Consider the following 25,664-nt stretch of genomic DNA (forward strand, 5'->3'; position numbering starts at 1 on the left):
TCTGGGTTCAGAGAGCTACCAGGTTGGTGAACACATGGAGGTGCCAGGAGAGGGCATGGAAGTCCTGCAGCCTTCATACCTTGCACTATGCATCTTGTCCATCTTAACTCTCATCACATCCTTCATCATATCCTTTAATAATAATTTGGTAAACAATAAGTAAACTGTTTTCCTGAGTTATGTGAGCTGCTCTAGCAAACTCATTAAGCCAAAGGAGGAGGTCACGGGAACCCCTAATTAATAGCTGAGGGGTCAGAAGCATTGGTGACAACCTGGGCTTGTGATTGGCATCTGAAATTGAAGGTGGGGAACAGTCTCATGGGACTGAGCTCTTAACCTATGGAATCTGATGCTATTTCCAGGTAAATGGTGTCAGAATTGAGTTAAATTGCAGGACACCCAGCTAGTGTCACAAAGAATTGCATGGTGGGGGAAAACCCCCACATATCTGTTGTCAGAAGTGTGAGTGTGACAGTAGTGTGAGTAAAAGATATGTAGGAAGAAGGCTGAGGTCATCTTTACACCATCTTTGGGGGGAAAATAAGGGGGGGGAGCAACAGCCCCATTTTGAAGATGGACTTTGGATTGACTAAATATTTCCTTGGAAGCCTTTTAAAACCAGAAGGTAACATGGTTTCTTGCACCCCCAGGAGCAGCCCTCAACTGCTCAGCAGGGGTTAAGAAAAAGATCTCTCAGAGAAAGTAAAGAAGCTACATTTTCTTTGCACATCTAAATGGAATGTGTAAATTTGCTACCCTGGTATCACTGCTAACATTTATTGAGTGTTTACTCAATACTGTACAAAGCGTTTTACAAACCTTATTTTGTTTAATTCTCACTGTGAAGTATTATTATTGTCCCCCTTTTTACAGTTGAAGAAATTGAGGTACAGAAAGATTAAGTAAGTTTCTCAAAGTAAGCGATGGGGTGAGGATTTGAACTCAGCCCCTAGACTAGATATTCTCAAGAACCTTCCTTTTGTATGATATAGATTTCAAGGAGCTTCTTACATAGGTCTCCAAAAATGTTTTTTGAGATAATACTGTTTGATGATAAAAGAAAGCTCCCAGGAAATTTGGAAAGTATGAACCTATTAATATAAATTGTCTGTGGTTTTTTGTACACAGAATTATCCGGAGTGATATTCACCAAAAGATTGAGAATCATTGACTCTTGGTAGTAGGATTCGGAGTGATTTTTAAATTTTTCCTTATTCTTCCCTGTTTAATTAAAACTTTTATGAGATTATGGATTCACTTTATAAGCAGAAAAATACAGCGAAGTTTGCATTAGTCTGGAGAGAATTGGCTTCACTGAAGTAACAAATCCCAAAATCTCAGTGGCTTACCGCATGCGATTTTATTTCTTTTCTGCTGCTGGTCTGGCAGCTCTACAAGGCAGCTTCCTTTCAAATAGTAACTCAGCAATTGAGTTTACTTCCATCTTATAGTTCCACCATTTCAACCCTTGGCTTCAAGGGTCATAGAAGTAGAGGATGAAAGGGAATGAATAATTTACACCTGTTATTAAATACCTCCATGGCCCATTTTAACTGTAAGGGGTGGGAAGCGTTGTCTATCCTGTGTCCCAGAAGGATTGAAGTAGACCTAGGGAAACACAAGTAACCTCCATCACAATGTGATTCCTTATTTTGAAGACCATAAAAAAAATTAAAAAATAAAAGAGCATGGGCTTTACAGTCAGGCTGCCTGGGTTCATATCCCAGCTTAGACACTCATTGACTATGTGACTGAGCAAGTTCTTCAGCCTCACTGTGCCTCAGTTTCCTTATCTGTCCAGTGAGGATAACAAGGTTGCTGTGCAGATTGCGTGAGATATGTTGACAAGCACAGCAGGTGGTTCACAAAGATAACTATGATAACCCCTTCTATCTTTGTACACCTGCCCATTTACAATGTGATTTTTCCACTCCTCCACCCTTTATGTCTGGGTTGCACCTGTGCTTTTTTTTTTGACCAATAGGATGCAGTGGAAGTGCTATGTGGGACTTCCAAGCCTAGAACTCAATCATCCTTGCAGCTGCTGCTCTCACCTCTCAGAACTCTGCCCTGAAACTCCCATGTGAAGAAACCCAGTCTAGCCTACTGGAAGATGAGAGGTCAAAGAAGGAGACAAGCTGTCCCAGTTGAGGCCCCTAAGGCCAACCAGCTAACAGCTTACCACCAATTGCCAGATATATGAGAGGGGACAAGTTGGGCCATCAGAGCTGCCAGATAATTTGCAGCCACATGCATGACTACAGGCAAGAAAAGCAGAAAAAACCATCCAGCTGAGTCCAACCCAAATTGCTGACTCACAGACTCATGAGCAAATAAACTGGGTGTTGTTTTAAGCCACTGAATTTAGCACAGTGTCTGTCTTAGCTTCATCACACTGCTGAGCACAGTGCCTGACATATAAGTGCTTAATATATTTGAAGAGCCGTTATCACTGTTATCTCCGTCTAATTCAAAGCTCATAATATTTAAATAAGTCAGGCAGAGCAGGATTTCTAATCTCATTTCAGAGGTGAGAAAATGAAAGCCCAGAGATAGTAAATGGTTTGTCTGATATCACAGAGTCCTTAAGGAGTCTACTGAGCATTTAAGACTTGACCTTGTGACTCTTTCTCCAGTGCAGACATACTTTCCACACGTGAATCCCTTCATGAACAGGAACAATGAACCACAGTGGACTTTTTGCTCCTACAGTTTTCAAGTTACTAATTTCCCATCAAAGTGCATAATCAGCCTCCCAATGCCCAAATCTTTCCTTGACAACCTTCAGAACCTGCAGTGTCAGGTGGGACTTGTCAACTTGAGAAAAAGTAAGTAATTTTTTAATAGCAAAGAAAATAGTTTCCTTGGCGAAGATTTGAAAAAGATGCTCTTCTTTTTGAAATCACAAATGAGACTTTCAGAGTATCCATGTGCCTGACTGTTAGGCAAAATGATTCCTGGTACTTAACGTGACCAACGCCATCTTATGAAGCAAGCTGACTGCCAGTTTACCTCAGAAGGGGTGGGCCCATATCACCTGAGACTAATATTCTTGTATAGATAAGTGGGCCCATTAGGTTGTTTACTGTTATCGATTATATGGCTCTTAACAAGCACATGCCACGTGGCTACAAGCCACCTGTGTTGGTACGCGCTGCTTGGCTGTATATAACAAGCCCCATGCCCTTTGGGATGCCGAGATTCGTCTTGCTGCTGCCCAAGACACAGCTTCTGTCCATAAATTCCTGTAATAAACTCTTGTAATTCTGGACTTGTCATCTCCTTCTTTAGTCTCTTGGCCCCGGAAAGTTTTCCCAACACTGACCCAGCAGTGATCAAAATTCCCTGATAATGATTCCCTTCACTTTAGTGATAGACCCAATGACCTTCCAATCACAGGTATTTACAAGTTCCAAAATCCATTAGATCCACACGAACTCCTGCAGGCATTTCGTTTGTTTGTTTGTTTTTATTTGTTTTTGTTGTTGTTGGTCTTGCTCAAGATTCTTGCTCTCTTATAGGTGAAGGATGAGGTCTATCCCATTGAGCAAACAGAGATCTATTTCTTCTGCATGTAAACATTTCTAATCCTTCTACCTCCCCAAAAGTAGACCTGCAGACATAACTAATTCATCTCTTTCCTTCATTCCCTCATAAACAATTCATCAGCAAGTCCTGTTTGATCTTGCCTTCAAACTCTACCCAAAGTACAACCACTTCTCGCCATCTCTATTGTCACAGCCCCTCGTCTAAGCTCTCAGCGTCCCTCACTTGACCTAGAACAGTAGCCTCCAACTTTCTGCAATGATGGGAATGTTCTATATCAACACTGTCTAATATGGTTGCCCCTAGCTGTATGTAGCTGTTTGAAATGTGTCTGGTACAACCGAGAAAGTAAATTTTAGTTAATTTTAATCAACTTAAATTCAAATGAGCACATGAGGCTAGTGGCTACCATATTGGACAGCACAGATAAAGAGCATGAGTCTAATCACATAACTTACCTGTTTAAAATCCTCCACTGTGATTAAAATAAACTACACAGTCCCTGCTTGGTCCACAAAGTCCCTCACAATCTGGCCTCTGCCTAGCCTCCCCCCCTGGCTCAGCACACTCCAGCCACAAAAACCTTCCTCATGTCTCTCAAAAACATCAAGTTTACTCTCTGTGGCATTTGCTGTTCCTTCTTCCATGGATCCTCACATAACTGATTCCTTTTCGTTCAGTTTTCTGCTCAAATGGCCTTCTCTAGCCATCATCCCTAAAGTTTGCTCTAAATCCTATCACCTTTAACACATTATAAATCACATTTATAGCATTTACTGTAAACTGAAACTATCTCATGTGTGTGTTTGTTTCCATGTGTTTGTTTATAGGTTTGATTGAGTCCTCCATCAGAAGAAAAGGCCACTAAACGCAGAAACTTGTTTTTTTGTTGTTGTTGTTGTTTGTTTGTTTTAAATCACTATCCTTGTGTCTTAAGTAGATCAGCGACCCTTTGGGGTGAAAGCCCAGTGGCAATGCTAGTGGTACAGTGTTTCTTTGACTAGGAGAGTATCACATGTTTTTTTTTATGACTTAGCATTTACTGAGCACAGGAAACATGTCCTAAAAGAGAATGAACCAGGCCATGGAAGATGGGTTTAGAATTACTCTGGGAAGGTAGGAAAGCTGCAGAAATAATTTAGCCTTCCTTTCTCTTTCTCCATACGTTTCTGTTTCTTCTTATTAGTGTCAAAAGAAATAACTTCTGGTGAGAATGAAATGATGAAGGGTCTTTGAGAGCCTCTCATCTCTCTGAACATAGTGAAGATGAATTAAAAATCTCAGGAAGAATTGTCAGTTCCTCAGTCACCAGCTTCTGGGAGGACCTGTGGATTGACTGCTTGTTGGGGAAGGTCATCAAGAGGACGTGACTGCTGAGTTGACCCACAAGCTGGACCCTGGCGTTTGCTTGCCTTCCCCATGCTAGAAACTACCCAGGGACACAGCCTGGAGATAGAAATGTGGTGATGAGATCATCTGGACTGTGTGTGTGACTAACCCCAGTGAAGACCCCCTGTGTACGTGACTAACCCCAGTTAAGGCCTCTATATAAACTTTTAAGGTTGGTGGGTAGGTGCAGAAAACTACTCCTCTTGTGACCAACTAAGACAACCTTTGTAAGTCCCCTTGCTTACTAAGCCTGCCACCACCTGTCACTTGGGAGTGGTCTGACTTTTTTCTTGGGTCTCTCCCGGCCCTCCTGGCATGAGGGTTGATTTCAGATTACACCTGAAAAGCTGCAGGCCAGGGCTGTGACCCGACACTGCTGCCTGTGATAAGAAACTGCCAGCAAGCACATGTTGCTGGTAATGATGAGTTGCTAAGACTCAAAGCTGCATTTTAGTCCCAACCCCAGCAGTGACTCACCTGGAAACTAAATTCCTGAAGGATCTTTTACAAGGATACACCACACCCACTAAACCTTTCTTGACCAAACAAACACAAACCTAAGATGAAACCAAATAAAGCCTAGGGATTGAGTATTTGAATCACGTGCTTTTTGTGTCAGTACCTTTAAGGTAAGTTCACACAGAGTGGCCATGAAGTGTTTAAACTGCAAACTCTCTGACTTCAGTAGGAAATGTCTGATGCAGAGGGTCATAGTCCGGATTTCTGTGCAGAGAGGGAGACATTTCAAGACAAGGATTCATTCATTCATTCATTTCCTTGAACATATATATTTAGGAAGCTCCTGCTATGTGTCAATAACTTGGCAGAGGACAGAAATCATTACAACGTAGCCTGTAGTTTTTGACCTGGGACAATTCCCCACCACCTTTCTGGTAACAGGCAAGCCCTTCCACAGCACCTCAGGGCTGGCCAAGCACAGTGCTCCACCCCCGGCCTCAATCAAAGCCTTTTCCTCTTCAGGAATTTTCATCTGGGACTAACAGGAAAGATGGCCCTTTGCCATCTGGGGACACTGTTCTGGAAACCTAGTACCATCGTGGCCTAATTATCCATCATGTGGTGGGAAAATGTCTGCAGTAGGAGTGGAGGACACCACTCACAGAGCGAAGCAGAGGCAGGGAGAAAGGAAGAGGAGAGGGAAAAGGAGGCGAGAAGAGGGGAGAAAGGGAGTGGAAGGAGGGTAAGAAGGAGACCACTTGGAATTGTTTGCTGCCTCCATCCGGTCACAGCAAATACCAGTACCACCCTACCTGTTTTTAAAATCAATTTCATGATCCCGAGGTCATAAATCTTGTCCCCCTCCCATACATACATTTTCTTTTTGCTCACTCTGATTTCAGCTACCTGCAACTGAGAGAATTTAGATGAAATAAAAGAATTTGAGGAGGTCAATTTAGTAGCAGAGTAATAATATGCATAAATAATTGCAAAAAAAAATGTGATGTCAGCATACATATAATATACATTCAGGGCACAAAAGAGAAAAGGATCCACTCTGCTTGGATGGTTCCTTGCCCGTCAGCCAGGGCTTGGTTTGTTCTTTTTTTAGGGCATGTTGCCTTGTGTTCAGCAAATGCTGTCATAGACAAAAACAGCATGCCGTTGCCCTGTTACTCAAGAAAGGCTTTGTGACACCGGAGTTAAGTCTGGGAAGAGCAGGAATCTGCCAAGCTGAGGAATTGGGGGAGATGAAAATATTGGGTTGTTGGAAAAGTCATGACGCATTTTTGCAATGAAAAATATAGAAAAAAACACGTCATGACTTTTCGACAACCCAATAGAATGAAATTAGGGAAAATATAAACCTATGGTTCAACAGATGTGATATATGTGGTGTGGTAGATTAAAGCCATCCACAGGTTCTTTGCTATTCCTCCTAGTGAGAGGTGGGGGTCTAATTCCTCTCCTCTGGACTGGCCTTGGTGACTTGCCTGATCAATAAAATGCAGTACAAATGATGTTCTGGGACTTGTAGGTCATAAATGGTTGTGATTTTATACCACTAAGTTTTCAGATGATTAGCAATAGATAAAAACACTTGGCATAGGAGGAGAGTGGGTTTCATGTTGGATATCGGCTAGAAAAATTAGCAGATCATGGAGAGCCACATAAAGATCTTGGATTTTGGGCCGGCCGAGTGGCGCGATGGTTAAGAACTGGCTTGGGACGCCAGTAGGGCCCAGGTTCGGATCCCACATATGAGGGCCCTCTGTGACACTGCCCTCCACAGCTAAGATGCTGAACAACAGCTCAACCTGGAGCTGGGCTGCCATGAGTCGCCGGCGAAGGCATAGGCTGCAGCCCCTGTGGCAGTGGGTTGCCATGGGCTACCGTGTGTAGCCAGCAGCCAGCGTGAGTGGCCAGCCAGAAGCCGGCGACTGATCTGCCTCGCCCGGGAAGAGCGCAATGATGGTGCCAACTTGGGCCAGTGAAGCAATATCCTCCACAACTAGACTGAAGAACAAAACGACAGCAACTTGTCTGTTCCCCTTCCCCCAATTCCCCAGCGCTGTTCCCATCCCCCCAATTCCCCAATAAAAAAAAAATCTTAAAAAAAATAATCTTGGATTTTATCTTTTAAGTCTTGAGGGGCCATTAAATACTTGCATTCCAAAGCAATCATTTTGATGTCGTTAGGGAGACTGGATTGGAAGGGAACCAATCTAGAACTAGAGGTACCTGTGATAGATAACTATGGTAAACTAGGCAAGAGATAATGATGACTTGCCTGCCCTAATGCTGCAGCAATGGGGATTGAGAAGAAAGAGCAGTTACAGGATATGATGTGTTGGAGGAAGTGGGGTGCCTAGTTACTGACAAGATGAGGAGCATAAAGGAGAGAGGCAAATATCAAAGCTTGGATGACAGACAAGGGCATTAACCCCATCAGGCAAAATGATTTGGAGGGAGGGATTAAGAGTTCAGTTTCTGACATAGTGAACTTGAGGGTACTGAATAGAGATACCCACTAGACACTTAGCTCACAACTGCAGTTAAATGATGATTCAAACAATGTTTTGTTTAGCATCTGTCTCCCCCAGCTAGATTTTGAGCAGAGACTATTTTTCTATTATTGACCATTAAATAACCAGTACCTGACAGTATGTCTGTAACATAGTCAACTTTCAATAAATGTTGTTGAACTAATGAATAAATGAAATGAAGTCCAGGAGGGGACTCTACCACCATGGTTCTCAACTTCAGCTAAATTTTGCAATATCTGTATATGTTTCAAAGCCAGTGATTCCTGCCCCCATCCCCAGCCTCATGCCCCCCCCTTCCCCCAAATAGCACCTTTCCCTAGAGATTCTGATTAAATTGGTCTTAGCTGCAGTCTTACCATTAGGACTGCCTAGAATCCCCAGCTGATTTTGATGAACAGTAAATATTAGATGTGTAGATCTGGGCATGACCTGCATATAAACAGCTATGACCTTCAAGTTGTCCCTGTCCCAACAAAAAGGTAAGGTGGCCTATAAAACTCTTCCAAATATAAAAATTACTTCCCACAGGTTCTGTCCCCAAAACATCAAGCGAAGGAGCCCTTCCCAGGAATCCAGGAGGCAGCAGCAGGCATTTTGCCATTTGCCCATTAAAGGAACTAAACCTCCTTAAGTTTCAAAATTACACAGAATTATGCACTAGATAATAGAAACAGCATTAGCCAGACCCTTAGAAACCATAGGAATATGGTTTTGGACTTCAAACAACCCCATAAAAGAAAGCATAAGAGAACCCAGACTAGGAGAAAATATTTGCAAAGCCAAATAAGGGGCTTGTATCCAGACTATATAAAGAAATTTTGCAATTCAACATTAAGACAAATAACCTAATTAAGAAGTAGGCAAACAGTTTTAACTACTATCTGTAGGGTGTTGACTCCTTCATCTGTTCTCTACAGCACAGGTCTTTCTTTTGAGCTCCAGCCTCACATGTTTGACTTTTCAGGGCAGCTCCAGTAGGATGGCCTGTGAAACAATCAACCCTGTATATCCCAGACTGAATTCATTATGGGTCCCCACTAAATTGTTCAATTCATAATCTTGAAAGTCATCTTCTGCCCTTCTTTTCTCTCATCTCCTATACCCAGTCGTTGAGGTCTACTTAATTACTCTTAAAATGATACAGTTCTATCCACTGCCACTGCCTCTATCTTCCTCTATACAAAAGTTCATTTTTTATTCTCCCTTTTCACCTGATTAATTTCTATTGGTTGATCTGTAAGGTTCAGCTCGGTCATCATGTCTTCATGAAAGCTTTCCTTGATGTCCCCTCCCTCTTACCCCACAAGGCTAAAGGAGGTGTCCCTTCTCTGTGTTTCTAGATACAATGTGCTATCTCTTATAGTACTCTTCATATCCTTATAACATAGCTTGCTTTTTAAATTTTCATCAGTCTTCCCCACTATACTAAAAACTCCATGAAGACAGAGAATTGGTTTTTATTCATTGGTGCCAAAGGCCTGGCACATAGGCATTGCTGAACCCAATTTCAAGGGAGACTGGAAATAAACACCACATTAGTATGTGTGAGAGCTCACATATATAAGTTTTCACAAAGTGTGTCCCATGAAATACTATTTCCTTGAAGGTAGGAGGGAATAAAGTTTCTATGGTCAAATAAGTTTAGGAAACAGAACATATGACTACTCTCTCTCTCTCTCTCTCTCTCTCTCTCTCTCTCTATATATATATATATATATATATATATATATATATACATATATTAGATGTATATCTTCCTCTTGAAGATTCGAAGTTTCACAGTATTTTCTAGCTTATCAAATACAATGAAAAGTCTTGCGAAACAGAAGTCTTTTTACATTTTGCTATCTGGTTTCCCAAGCATATTGAGCATGGGGTCACTTGTCAATATCCTGTGGAACTGGTGGTCTGCAGCTTTCTCCTAGGGTGGCAGACCCACTCATTTCACCCTTCTTTTGGAGAAACTGCTCCTCTGCCCTCAGATTGAAATGAGCAAACTTTTTCTATAAAAGGCCAGATAATAAATATTTTAAATTTTCCTGATCACAAACATCCTTGTCATATATATATATTTTTTTGTTTGCTAGTTTTTTTTTTTTTGCTTTTTCCTCTTTAAAAATACAAAAACCATTCTTTGCTCAATGGCTGAACAAAAACAGGTCGTATTCCAGGGGGTCACTGTTGCCAATATCTGCCTAGATCCACGTGATTATCATATGGGTCACCACCTTTTTGGCCACAGTTGTCTGGTGGGTACATAACCCAAGTTGGGACAATTAGAATCTTTTCCCTAAGAAATTAAAATACAGCTAAGAGATGCCTGATTGCTCTTTAAAAATGAAGAGAGGGAAACCTAGGAATAATTAGCAATAACTACATCCTGCCATGTGGTCTGAAAAGGGAAAAGCAGGCTTTGATGAGAAATAAGAATGAAATATTAATAACTGAGAAGGAGGAGAGAAAAACAGTGGACAGAGGATTTCCTGGGTGTCCTACAGTACCCAGTATTCGTGTGCAGTCTTTCCTGAATTTCACGGCATTGCTGTCCTTGGGTATCTCTTCCCCACACCATCCTCAAAATCAATTCTGCTTTCATTTAAGATAGTTAGAGGTGGTTTCTGTCATATGCAATCAAAAGAGGTCTAACAAATACAGTTTGACAATTTTAAAAAAGAAACTAGGCAACAGATTTTAATAGGCATTTCTCTAAAGAAAACATGCAAATAGTCAATAAACACAATAAGATGCTCAACATCACTAGTAATTATGGAAACGAAAATCAAAACCACAATGAGATATCACTTCACAAGCACTGGAACGGTTAGAATTTTAAAAAGAAAAAACAGACAAAAAAACTCCAGAAAATAACAAACAGCAAAAATATTGAGAAATTGAGCCCTCAGATATTGCCAGTGGCAATGTAAAATAGTACAAGCTAACTTTTGAAAACAGTTTCACAAAATGTTAAAGAGTGTCCATATGACTCAGCAATTCCACCCCTAGGTATCAATAGAAGAGAAATGAATGTTCATACAAAGACTTATACTTAAATGTGTTCACAGCGGCATTATTCATAATAGCCCCGAATTGGAAACAACCCAAATGACCATCAACTGGTGAATGGAAAAACAAAACATAGTATATATCTATACAATGGAATAATGTTCAACAATAAAAAGGAACAAAGTAGATTTTTAGGGCAGTGAAAAGAATCTACGATATTATAATGATGGCTATATGTCATGGTACGTTTGTCCGAACCCACAGACTATACACCACCAACAGTGAGCCCTAAGGTAAACTATGGACTTTGGGTGATTGTGTGTCAAAGTAGGCTCATTCTTGGTAACAAAGGTCCCATTCTGGTGAGTGATATTGATAATGGCAGAGGCTATGCATGTTAGGGGGCAGGAGGTATGTGGGAAACCTCTATCACCCTCTCAATTATGTTGTGAACCTAAAACTGCCCTAAAAAATAAAGTAAGTCTTGTAAAAAACATGTTGTTGATTAGGAGCAGATACAAAATAATGCATTCTATATGATTCCATTTTTATTAAGTTCAGGAAGCCAAATTAATTTATGGTATTACTACATATATTGGTTTTTTGTAAGGAAGGGGTAAAGTTTTGAACGGGACATGAGGGGGCTTCTGGGATCCAAGTACTATTCTAGTTCTTGATGTGTCTAGTGATTTCATGTAAGTGTTTGCTTTAAAAAGTTTTTATTGGGCTTAAAATGTGTGTGCTTTTCTGTGTGCAGGTTATACTTCTCAATAAAAATTTATTTTAAAAAAGGAACAAAGTACTGATGCATGCTACAATATAGATGAATCTTAAAAACAGTGTATTAGGTGAAAGAAGCCAGACATAAAACATCACATATTATATGATTCCATTTAAATGAAATGCCTGGGAAAGGCAAATCTATGGAGACAGAAAGTAAATTAGTGGTTGCCGAGGCCTAAGGATGGAAATGGGAGTGATTGCAAATGGGCATGAAGTTTCTCTTTGGAATGATGACAATGTTCTAAAATTAGGTTGTGGTGATGGTTGCACAACTTTGAGAATCTACTAAAAAAATTGAACTGTACACTTTAAATGGGAGAATTTTGTGGCATATTAATTATATTTCCATAAAGCCATGAAAAATGTAGATGAAACGAATAAATTCTTTGAAAAACACAACTTACCAACGCTAGTACAAGAAGGAATAGAAAATGTGACTGAAATTATATATCAATGACATCACATCCTTAATTTTAATCCTTAAAAACCCTCCCCCTCAAAAAAAAAAAACTTATAGTCAAAATAGCTTCAGTGGTGAATTCTTTTGAACATTTAATGAAAACAGTAATACCAATCTTACAAAAAAATTCTCCCAGAGACTAGAAAAAAAGGAGAGAATAGTTTCCAACTCATTTTATAAGACCAGCATAACCTCAAGTTTCTTTGTATTGCTAGATAACTGAGAATTCATAAAAAAAACACCTGTTAATTATGAAAAATATTTTCTGCATCTATTGAAATGATTAAATGGTTTTTCTCCTTTATATAAAAAGGACTATATATTATAACTAAGTGGGATTTATGCCAGGAAAGTAATCTTGGAATAAGCATAAAAAGCACAAATAAAAGAACATTAAATTAGACTTCAGTAAAATTAAGAATTTCTGTATTAAAAAGACAAGAAATAACAAGTGTTAGCAAGAATATAGAGAAAAGGGAACGCTTGTGCACTACTGATGGGAATATAAATTGAAACAGCCACTGTGGAAAACAGTATGGCGGTTCCTCAAAAAATTAAAAATAGAACTACTTATGATCCAGCAAATTCACTTCTGGGTATTTATCCTAAGAAAATAAAAACACTAGCTCAAAAAGATACCTTAACATTCGTGTTCATTGCAGCATTATTTACAATAGCCATGATATAGAAACAACTTAGGTGTCCATAGATGGGTGAATGGATTTTTTTTAAAATGTGATATATATACATGTAGTCAATTAATTAGTATTCAGCCATATAAAATAATAAAACCTTGCCATTTGTGGCAACATGGATAGAACTTGAAGGCATTATGCTAGCTGAAATAAATCAGACAAAGATAAATAATACTATATGATTTTACTTACATGCAGAATCAATAAATTAAAAAATAAAAGTATGATCCACTGAGTTGGAATCACCTGAGATCCTTTCAGAGTCTATGGGTTAAAAACATTTTCATAATCATAGAAAATATTATTTACTTTCTCACTGTGTTGACTATGTGCGCTGATGGCCCTGAAGCTGGTGAGTAAAACTGCTTACCGTATTTGCCGGCGTATAAGACGACTCGGCGTATAAGACGACCCCCTAACATTTCCACTCAAAATACAGAATTTGTTATATGGTCGGCTGTGTGCGATTTTGCGAGTGTGGTAAAATCGCATAACAGCAAAATCGCATAACAGCCGAGCATACACCCAGCAGCGCTGCTGATGCCTGAACGGTATGTGGAATGAAGTGGGCGGGCATCGGGAGGCCACTATGGCACGGGGCAAGCACTATGGGCAGTCTATCTGAAGTGTACCTGGCGTATAAGACGACCCCCCACTTGGAGGCATATTTTTCAGGGCCAAAAAATCGTCTTATACGCCGGCAAATACGGTACTTCTCCACATGAGTCAAGGCAGTGGCACAAATTGTAGTAGAACAATGCATTCTTCACTGCCACACACTCACAGTTTACAACAATAACAAAAACCTAGTTTTACTTAAGAATTTCCCTAATGAAACAGTAAACAATTTATTAAATCTTCACCCTTGAGCACCCATTTTTGTGTGTGTAATGAAATGGAAAAACAAAGCACTTCTGCTGTCTCAAGGCAAAGCACTTTAGTGATTATGAAACTGCCAGCTGATTAGCTGCTTTTTTTAATGGCACACCATTTTCACTTGAAAAAAACAACAACTGACAGACTATAGTTATTTAGCCCTGGTTGTTTAGCAGGCATTTTCTCAGAAATGAATAAAGTGAACTTGGCATTTCAAAGAAAACAGCTTAAATATTTGCTACCTTAAATTTGAGCTTTCAAACCAAAATTGAATGTTGGAAGCTACTGTGAGCTTGAAAGCTTCGGTGAGCATACAGATTCTTATAATGAGATCAGTGATGATGTTAACAAATGTGATGTTTTTGTTATTATAAAACAAAATGTGTCATAATTTAGAAAAGTTGCATTAACTCAGGAAAGTAATATTTTCTAAATCAACAATGCATGATGCTATGACATCACGCATAAATAAAAAGAATTATTCAGAACGTAAGGCCAACATATTTTATTTATTTATTTATTAAAGATTTTTATTGGGGAATTGGGGGAAGGGGAACAGACAAGCTGCTGTCCTTTTTTTGTTCTTCAGTCTAGTTGTGGAGCACGTTGCTTCACTGGCCCAAGTTGGCACCATCATTGCGCTCTTCCCGGGCGAGGCAGATCAGTTGCCGGCTTCTGGACGCTGCTCACGGAGGCTGCTGGCTGCTCACGCTGGCTGCTGGCTACACATAGTAGCCCATGGCAACCCACTGCAGCAGTGGCTGCAGACTATACTGTCGCCGGCGGAGCCCAACTCCAGGTTGAGCTGTTGTTCAGCATCTTAGCTGTGGAGGACAGTGTCACTGGCCCTTATATGTGGGATCCAAACCGGGGCCCTCTGGCGTCCCAAGCCAGCTCTTAACCAACGTGCCACTCAGCGGCCCCAGAACACATTTTGACTAACCTGTAAGTAACTACTCCTTGTCAAGTTTTGATGTAGTGTCAAAAAAGAATGTGATTATTTAAAGAGCCTATTAAAATACCCTCTTTTCTCTAATTACATGTTTGGATGAGGCCATATTCTTCCCATATACTTTAACTAGAGCAAGATATTGCAGCAGATTGAATGCAGAAGCACATGAGAGACTCTAGCTGCATAAATGAAAAATAACCTCACTCACTACTAACTTTTGTTTTGTTTTGGAAAATTATTTTTATAAATGTAGAAGATTTCTTAAGTATTTTTAAGGTGGAAATTTAATTTAAAAATAAATATTTATTTTTTTCCTCAATTTTAACTTCTAATAGGTAAATATGAAATGATATAAACATAAACAAAAGCAAAGAGTTCACTAATTTTTTTAAGACTGCAATGAAGTCCTAAGACTAAAAAGTTTGAGCAATGCTGTTCTAAACAACTGCTATTGTTGAATTTTAGTAATACAAGTAAGTCCTAAATTAGCACCTTTTTATTACTTTCTCTGTACTAAGTATTTTATTCTATGAGGAAGTTAATTCAAAAAGCTTCACTTCTACAATTAGCCCATTACACATAGACTTAGTCATATGCATTCATTTCGGAGAGTAAGTTCTTAACAATTCAGAATCATTCAAGCTTGCTTCATGAATAATTCTTGTCTCCACCTCTGTGGAACTACATGTTCCTACATTTATACAGTGAATGCAAAATTAAACAACAGACCTATGATCATAAAGACAAACAGGTCTTAAGTTACTTCAATTCTATAATTCTATGTGACCATTTGGAGCTTTTATTTGTGTTCAAAATTTAAAACCATAAACAGTGTGAACTATAAAGTGTAATGATTTTGGTAAGGATGACCTTTAGTTTATACATGAAATATTTTGCTAAATTTTAATAATATCTGCATAACTGAAATGTATTCTTTTTAAATTGGTTGGTGTTTTTAACCTAAAGAACAAATCAAGAAAATTATTATTTTTTTTCTAATTATTATATTATTATTGAAAATAATTTTGTCATATATGCAGGAGGATGTCAAATGATCCTCTTGAGGTGTCATATACACTAGGTAATCATTGTTGATAGCACATTGAATAATGAGATATTGAATACTTTCCTCCCAAATTCAGCATCAAGGGCTTATTTTTAAGGATGTCCATGGCACCTTTATTCATATGTCCTCTTTTGTGTCTGATTTTTATTCCATTCACAAGACTGTGAGATTCATCCATTATTGGATGGACCTGTAGCTCTATTTCTTCAATCTTCTCAATCTGATGTCATTTTTCACAACCCTGATCATTTTAACTCTTAAGTGAAGTCCTCTTGACTCCCTATGCAATTAGGTACCCCATCTGTGGTCTCACGGCATTTTGTAGCTATGTAACCCAACTCCTGGTCCAGGGCCTAACACATAACAGGATCTTATTTGTTATATTAGTCAAGGTTCTCCAGCGAAACAGAACCAACAGGCGTATATCTTTTTATATAGCTGGAGATACTGGAACGCTGATGGGGCAGTTCCAGTGTGAGTCTGGAAGCCTAGGAAGGATCAGAAGGATCAAGGGTGTATGTAGTTCTAGTCTAAATGGCAGTAGGCTTAAAACCCAGGAAGAGCCAGTGTTTCAATTTGCACCCAAAGGCGGGGGAAAAAATGATGTCCCAGCTTGAAAAGCAGCTGGTAAGGGGGAGTTTCCTCTTCCTCAACCTTTTTATTCAGTCCTTCAACTGATTGGATAAGGTCCACTCACATTAGGGAGAATAATCTGCTTTATTTAGTCTACCAATTCAAATGTTAAACTCATCTCAAAACAGGAAATCAGGAATAATGTTGAACCAAGCATCTGGGCACCTGGTGGCCCAGTCAAGTTGACACATAACATTAACCATCACGCTTATTAATCTGTCTCTGTCTGCAGTTGTCTTTGCCATCCGTATCTCAGGAGTAGAACAGACCTGTAAAGATTGCATTTCTAAAGCAGAATGAAATAGGGCTAATGAGGGGTAGAAAGGATCAAGTTTCCCTTCACTTAAGAGTTAACTTCTTGGGTGATCAGTTAGCTCAGGTGGTTAGAGCACAATGCTCATAACACCAAGGTAGCCGGTTCGAGTCCCACATGGGCCACTGAGATGCGCCCTCCGCAACTAGATTGGGATGACTACTTGACTTGGAGTTGATGGGTCCTGGAAAGACACATTGTTCCCCAATTTAAAAAAAAAAAGAGTTAACTTCTTATCTCAGGAGTGAGAAATGAGTAATATTCTGACAGGAAGAGACCCATGTAGTGGAGGCAGCACCTTATAGACAGAGGGAGCAGCTTCGACATTGAAGAATCTTTCCCAGTTTGGACTCAGGGCACATTTGTTAAAGCAGTCTTTGGCTAAAGGAGTGTCCTGAGACTGTTGTTCAGATAAGTAAACACACAGGGTGCTCCCCAGCCTGGGAGAAATTCAAAATTTTTTCCAGTGCTGGAATATCCACTGTTGTTATCCTCAAGGATTGGTCTTGGCTCAGAATTAGTTACTATGGAGACCATCCAAATCTTATGCCTTTCCTTAGTGATGTCCAAGAAAACCCAGACAGATACCTATTCAGAAAATATCCAAATATATGACTTTACACCAAAATAGATGACTAAGTCCTTTGTAGAAAACAAAAGCAATGGTTTTTATGCAAGAATGTGGAGGCCAGATTCTCCAAAATTGCAAATCTTGATAATAACTATAATCACTATTTACATTTTATTTTCCTTTTCTGATTTCTAAGTAAAATATGTTTATTTTAGAAAATTTGGAAAATACAAAAAGTCAAATAAAAAGGAAACAAAGTCAACCATAATCATTTTTCACCTTTTATGTTGGGAAAGAGTATAAAATGAAACATGCAAACCTTTTCCTCCTCCCCTTCAATCTCACGAAGCCCATATCTGAGATAACCACCTTTATCGATGTGGTCTTTATCGGCCCTACCAATTTCTTTCTTGCTTATTCATTTATTGATTCAGCAAATATTTACTAAGTGGGCACCTTGGGCCAAGCACTATTCTAAACCTATCTGTTTCATTGGTAAGTGAATCTGATAAGATCCTTGTTTCCCTGGGTTATATTGTCGTGACAGGAGACTTACAATAAATCAGTAAACAAATGAATCAACAGAAAAATACTAGCTAGTAATAAATGGTATGCAGAAAATAAGATGCTAAAATTATATCTGGGACTAAACTGTGGAGGCCAAATCAGCCCAGTGAAGACTGAGGGAAGATAGTACAAGTACAGAGGAGAGTAGAAAAAAAGGGTTTAGGGTAAATACAGAAAGAAGGACAGTGTGGCTCTACAGCATGGTGGGAGAGGGGGGAGAGGGTTATGAGATAAAGTTGGAGAGGTGAGCCTAGAACACATCATAGAGGGCTTTGGGGAGGAGGGTGTCAAAAGAGCCTGGCCTTTTAAGTGCAAGAGGAAGCCACTGAAGAGTTTTAGCAGGGGAGTGATAATCTAATTTATATTTTGAAGTTTTTCACTCTGTCTTCACTATGCAGAATGTATTTACAGTGGAGATTCCCAACAGGAGGTCCACAGACACTCCCAAAAAGTCCCTAAACAGAACTCAGGGGGTTCATTACCTTGGATAGGAGAAAATTACCCGGCCAGCCCCTTCAGAAGTAAAAGCCTCAATATTGTTCTATTTTGTCTATCCTCTAATTCCTGTGATCTTATCTGGTTTCCAGAGTGCCATAGTGGCAGGATTCTCAACTTGACAGGAAGACTCTTCCTTTTTCTTTTTTTTTTAAGATTTTTATTGGGGAATTGGGGGGATGGGAACAATGCTGGGGAATTGGGGGAAGGGGAACAGACAAGTTGCTGTCGTTTTGTTCTTCAGTCTAGTTGTGGAGGACGTTGCTTCACTGGCCCAAGTTGGCACCATCATTGTGCTCTTCCTGGGTGAGGCAGATCAGTCGGTGGCTGCTGGCCGCTCACGCTGGCTGCTGGGTACACATGGTAGCCCATGGCAATCCATTGCCACACAGGCTGCAGCCTACGCCGGCGCCTCACAGCAGCCCAGCTCCAGGTTGAGCTGTTGTTCAGCATCTTAGCTGTGGAGGGCAGTGTCACTGGCCCTCATATGTGGGATCCGAACCGGGGCCCTCTGGAGTCCCAAGCCAGTTCTTAACCATCGCGCCACTCGGCCGACCCTTCCTTTTTCTTTTAAGGTAGGATGTAAACCTAAACCCTAGTAGAGGCCTACTGACTTGAAAGACTTAGATTCAAAGACAAACCTAGCCTTATGTAAAGTGGCCAGACTGAGAGTGAGTTTGGGGTCAGGGTAGAAAAATCTCCACTACTGGAAGCCGGTACTTCCATAGCCCACCTCAACACATCTCAGATTCTGGTTCCATGCTGCCAACTACAAAAGGGAGGCAGATGTAAAAAAAATACTTTGTAATAAGGCAGGAAAATGGGGCATGGAAAGCACACCTGTAGAGAAAGACAAAATCAAACGCTTCTTGAAACTCTTTGCTTAGCAGTATTTCCCAAACATTGGCACTAGTTAAAAATACAAATTCCTGCATTCCACCCTAGACATATTGACTCAGAGTTTCTAAAGGCAGAGCCCAAAAAATCACTTCTGGCAATTATAAATGATCAGCCAGTTTGGAAAATACTATAAATATCTGTGGGGGGGGGAATCTAGAAGACCCCATGGAACACAATGCTCAGTCTTACAAATGGCTGAGAAAGCACAGTCTTACCCTGTTAGTCTTCACACGTGGTTTTTGGCTTAAATAATTGTGAGCATTTTTATTGGCAGATTATTAGAAGGGTGACTAGCATATTAATAAACGAAACAATTTATATTCCATAAAACCACTGAGATTACTGACACTGAAAAAAGAGAACGACTTAATTTATCTTTCATTGTACCCTTCAAGATGTAAAATTATTTCTTTTCATGCTGCCAGAACAAATGGGCTACATTTAGTGTGGCCGAGGACCATACAATTTATTAAATGACACTTGGGGCCCTCATAAAAGTGATTAATATGTGTGCACTCAGAGCTCTGGGTACAGTCATTTTTCAGATAGTCTGTTGTTTCTACATTCAGAAAACCAACTTGTGTGTGTGTGTGTGTGTGTGTGCATGTGTGTGTGTGTGTGTAGGAGGAAGGTCTGTATTTCAAAAGAATCAAAGAATCTTAGAGAAGTACAGTTGGTGACCTCATCCCATTTCATGGCTTTAAATGCTTATCTATACACTGCTGGCTTCAAATTCCCATCTCTAGCCCTGACCTCTGAACCTCAGATTCTTACATCCAGCTGTTTACTTGACATCTGCACTTACTTTAACATGCATCGAAAGCTTTACAGGACCAAACGGAACCTTCATCTCTTTCATCTCCCCCTGCATTCCTCATTCTTTTTCAGCTTGGTTGATAACAACTCCTTTTTTCCAGTTGCTCAGTCATCCTTGACTCTGGTTTCTCTCCCACTCTGCATCCAAATCCATTAACCAACCAATCCTTTCTCCTTTCCCTTAATAATACATCCAGAACCGACCCACTTCACTGTAACCATCCCAAGCCACCATCATTCTCCCCTAGATAAATAACTTCTCACTGGTCCTCTGTGCTTCTCTCCTCTTCCACCTACTTTTAACACAACAGCTGAAGTGTTCTTTTTTGTTTGTTAAATTTTTATTATGGAAACCTTTAAACAAATACAAAAGAAGGGAGAACCGCATAATGAAACCCTGTACCTATTCATCATCCAGCTTCAACAAATATCAATGCGTGGCCATTCTTGTTTTATCTATATGCCCATCTACTTTCTCCCCATTGCAGTGAAACACTTGTTCAAACCCTCCAATGACTTCCTATTTCATTCAGAATAAAATCCAAAATCCTTTCAGGGGCAAACAAGCGTTCTCAGTTTCCTTCATCTCTCTGTCCTCATTGTACCCTCTTGCTCCCTGTCTGTCACATTAGCTCCTTGCTATTTCTCAATCAGGATATTCCTGTCTCAGGGCCTTTGCACTGGTTTCCTCTGCCTGGAAGGCACACTCCCTCAGCCATCAGGTGTTCCCTCTAGCTTGTTCCCTCTCTTCCTTCAGTTTCCTACAGGCTGGTTTTGCTGATTGCCTACACATGGCAAGATTCAAATAGTCTTCTGCCCTTTGAGATGCTACGAATTGGCTGATGAGAATTGTAGTTCAAAAATCTGCACTGTTCACCACTCAGCTACTCATCCTTCTATAACTATGTGTATGTGCACTTCCATACAGTGACTTTTACCTAATGAGATGCAACTATCCTTCATAAGAAGGCACTCTCACCCTTTCTCTGGGGTGACTGATATGCTCCCCACTGCACACAGGCCAACTGCTGATCAACACACACACTTATTTAAAGAATGAATATGTCCAACCCTTCCTGAAGGTCAAAGCACCACATTTGTAGGCCACGGTAAGGACTTTGAATTTATTGTTAGTGCTGCACTACAACATGGCAAGAATTTTTATTTATGTATTTATTTTATTTATTTACAAATACAATTGATTGTAATATATTTAATGACACTGAATTGTACACTTTAAAGTGGTTAGAATGGTGAGTTTTATGTCATGTGATAAAAAAAAAGAGAGAGAGAGCTTTTCAGGAGTCCAGAATCAAGCACATCACTTGCACTGAGCTCAGAGGCTTCCAGCGCCCCTCAAACTCTCACCTGCACCTCAGGAATCCAGGCTTGGGCAGAGTGAGGGGCCTGAGTCCAGCCAGGTCCTTCTCCACATCTGTGCCTTGAGGGATGCATCTGGACTTTGAGCATCAGCCCTGCATGTTTGTTTACTCCTAAATACATTCATTCATGTATAGACTCACCACTGTCTGACCCCAGTACCCAGCAGTTGCAGGTCAGCTTTGAGGCACTGCAGAAGAGCTAACTCTTCTTTCATGACATCCTCTGGGCAGGTGGATTTGCCTCCTGGGAGTGGTCGTCTAGCTTGGTACTGCGGGCTGCTCTCTGCCCTGCCTCACTCACTTACTCTCTTGTACCAGTGCCCCTGATGTGGGGTCAGGAGAACACCAAGATCAGGTTCTGACACTTGACACCTCTCCTAATCTCGCCCTTGCATGGGGCTCTGACTCCTTTCTTATATCTTCTTTGGAGAAATGTCTGCTTAAATCCTGTGCTTAATTTTTTAATTGGGTAATTTGTTGTTGTTGCTACTGAGTAATATGATACATTCTATTGTCAGATAGATGATTTGCAAATACTTTCATGTGGAATATCTTTCATTTTCTTGATGGTGTCCTTTGAAACAGGAAAGTTTTTAATTTTAATGAATTCCAGTTTTTCTATTTTTTCTTATGTCACATGCTTTTGTTGTCATGTCTAAGAAATCAATGCTTAATTCAAATTCATGAAGATGCTTCCTTCAAGGAGTGTTATACATTTAGCCCTTTCATTTAGGTCTATGCTTGATTTTGAGTTAATTTTTCTATATAGTGTGAAATAGGGGCGGTCTAACCTCGTTATTTTACATATGGTAGCCAGTTGTCCTAGCACTATTCACAGAAAAGACAATTCTTTTTATATTGAATTGTCTTGGCATCCTTTTTGAAAACCAACTGACCACAAATGTAAGGGTCTATTTGTGGACTCTTAGTCCTATTCTGTTGGGCTATAGGTCTATTATCTTTATGCCAGTACTACATTGTCTTGATTACTGTAGTTTTGTAGTAAGTTTTGAAATGAGGAAGTGTAAGTACTCCATATTTGTTCTTTTTAGGACTACTTTGGAATTCTGGATCCCTTACTTTTCCATATTAATTTTATGGTTCCCTGGATATGGATACTTTCTGTGAAGAGACAGCTGGGATTTTTCTAGGCGTTGTGTTGAATGTGTAGATCAATTTGGGGAGTATTGCCATCTCAACAATATTATCTTCCAATCAACTGAATGTTTTTCCATTTATTTAGATCTTCTTTAAGTTCTTTCAATAATGTTTTATATGTTTTAGTGTCCAAGTCTTGTACTTCTTTTATTAAATGTATTCCTAAGTATTAATTCTTTTTGATGCTGTTGTAAATGGAGTTATTAGTTTTATTTTTGGATTGTTCATTACTAGTGTATAGAAATACAACCGACTTTTACATATTGATCTGGAATTCTGCAAACTTACTGAATTTATTAGTTCTAATAATGTATTAGTGGATACTTTGGGTCTTTCTATATAAAAGACCATTTCATTTATGAATGGACATGTTTTTATTTCTTTCTTCCCAATCCAGATGTCTTTTATTGCTTGTTCTTGCCTAATTGCTCTGTTTAGAACCTTCACTACAATGTCTCTGAGTCAATATGAGTGAGCTTGTGAGTTAGCTGGAGGTTCTGCTTTAGGCTTTAGTTTGGCTGTGCTTGTCTGGACTCCAGCTGTATTCAGCTGGATTTGGCTATCTCCTAGCTCTGGATAGAGGCTTCAGACTCCAGGATGCAAGTTGGGTGTAGGTCCACTTCACATGTCTCCACATTCTCTTTGAACCTGCAGCTATCAATGATTGGTGGAGCACAGGAGTGCAAGAGATAGCCCAAACTATGAAAACACCTTTAAAGCCTCTGCCCATGTCAATGGAGCAGGAAGTACCCTCTGCTCATGGGAAGAAGACATTGCAAAGGTAAGTGGAAAAGGCATGGATATTTTTATTGGAGGGGAATGAGTAATGGAACAATAGGCCTAATATATATATTTTTTTAAGATTTCTAATTTTTTTTTTTTAAGTCTGGGCCTAAAGATGGTGCTGGGAACAGGTTAGAGAAAGCATATTAGATCCATTAGAGCTCTTTTTCTACTTATGTATCTTGTATAGGCAGATTTTTTTCAGATCTACTATTTAATCAAATTAGTTCATTCATGCATTCACTCATGTATTGATCCATTTGACAATACTGCTTTTATCAGGTAGCTGCCTTCACATCACTGTCTCCTTACAGGTTCTAGGGATGACTCTCTTGTCTTTTCAGGTCTAGGAGGGTAGGTTCGTGCACCACTCTTTGTGTGCTTCCTTACACTCTGCTCATATCCGTAGTATTTTGTATTAAATTCTCCTCAAATTATCTTAATTTGAGACTATTTGTTTCTTGTTGGAACCCTGACTGATAAATCTGTTAAGAGTTTCAAAATAATAATGCCAATGCAAATACTACAAAGAGACTACTCAATATGAAGTTTTACATTTATTGTACTACCTTTTGTCCTAACAACATATCCCTCCTGGAATATATAGCCAAAATATTGTGTTTTATAGCGTGTTACTTTTCTATTGCTGCCAAAACACATTACCACAAATTTAGCAGCTTAAGACAACACAAATGTATTACCTCAGAGTTCTGTAGGTCAGAAGTCCGTGGGTTGGCTTGGCTGCTTTCTCTGCTTCAGGTTTCACAAGATGTTGGGCAGCCTGGACTCTGTTATCAGGAGGCTCTAGGGGAAAATCCACTTCCAAGTTCATTTAAGATGTTGCATAAATCAGATGTTCCTTGTGAGTATAAGATTGAGGCCCCCATATCTTTGCTGGCTATAAGCATGGGGTCGCTGTTAGCTTCTCAAAGCCTCTCTCCATTTTCGTGCACGTGGGCCTCTCTGTCTCAGTGCCAGCAACAATATGTTGAATCCTTTTCATGCTTAGAATCCCTCTGGCTTCCCTTTCTGCCACACCTCTTCTGTTTCCAGAGATGATAGTTCTCTGCTTTTAAGGGTTTGTGTGATTAGATCGGATCCACCCAGATAAAACAGGATAAGGTCCATAATCTTAATTACATATGCAAAGTCCTTTTTGCCATTTTAAAATAACATATTTACAGGTTTCAAGATTAGAGTGAGGACATCTTTGGAGTGCTGTTGTTCTGCCTACCAGGTATCGACGTTTAAAAAATTCTTCCGGGCCGGCCAAGTGGCGCGATGGTTAAGAACTCGCTTGGGATGCCAGAGGGCCCCGGTTCGGATCCCACATATGAGGGCCAGTGACACTGCCCTCCACAGCTAAGATGCTGAACAACAGCTCAACCTGGAGCTGGGCTGCCATGAGTCGCCGGCGACGGCGTGGGCTGCAGTCCCTGTGGCAGTGGATTGCCATGGGCTACCGTGTGTGGCCAGCAGCCAGCGTGAGCGGCCAGCAGCCGCAGTGAGCGGCCGTCCAGAAGCCAGCGACTGATCTGCCTCGCCAGAGAAGAGCGCAATGATGGTGCCAACTTGGGCCAGTGAAGCAACGTCCTCCACAACTAGACTGAAGAACAAGACGACAGCAACTTGTCTGTTCCCCTTCCCCCAATTCCCCAGCACTGTTCCCATCCCCCCAATTCCCCAATAAAAAAAAATCTTAAAAAAAAAAAAACTTTAAAAAATTCTTCCCTCTGTGGTTCTGACACCAACTTTATACATAATTATGATTATTTACTTCAGTTACTTTTTTTGAAAACTTTTTGTTTCAAACTAATTTTAGACTTATAGAAGAGTTGCAAAGACAGTACAGAGGATTCTTGTATTCCTTTGTTTGAGTTAGTTTTTTATTTTTAGTAGTTAATTTTTTTAATGAAAACCTTTTTTTTTAAATTATGCAAAACATTTACATGGTTGCAAACTCAAAAACTATATAACCAGGTACCTTCCTAGATTTGGCTTTCCTGCCATCTTACCTTCCTCTTCTTTATCGCAGGCTTATGAAACTACTGTTGTCCTGCTAATCTGCTGATACTCCTCATTGCAGATACATCCTTCTGCCTTTCCTATCTGAGACAATTATTCTTCAGAGGTTGTTTCCTCTTTTCTCCTGTGTCTTCTGTCAGGAGCGGGGAGGGAAGAAAAAAAAAAAAAACCAATGAAGATGATTAATATCTACTGCCCAAGTAGGGTAGAGGCTGGCAGAGGCCTCAACGGAAAGGTTCAGGGCAC

The sequence above is a fragment of the Hipposideros armiger genome, unplaced genomic scaffold (genome assembly GCF_001890085.2).
Source record: "Hipposideros armiger isolate ML-2016 unplaced genomic scaffold, ASM189008v1 scaffold_39, whole genome shotgun sequence".
NCBI lineage: Eukaryota > Metazoa > Chordata > Mammalia > Chiroptera > Hipposideridae > Hipposideros > Hipposideros armiger.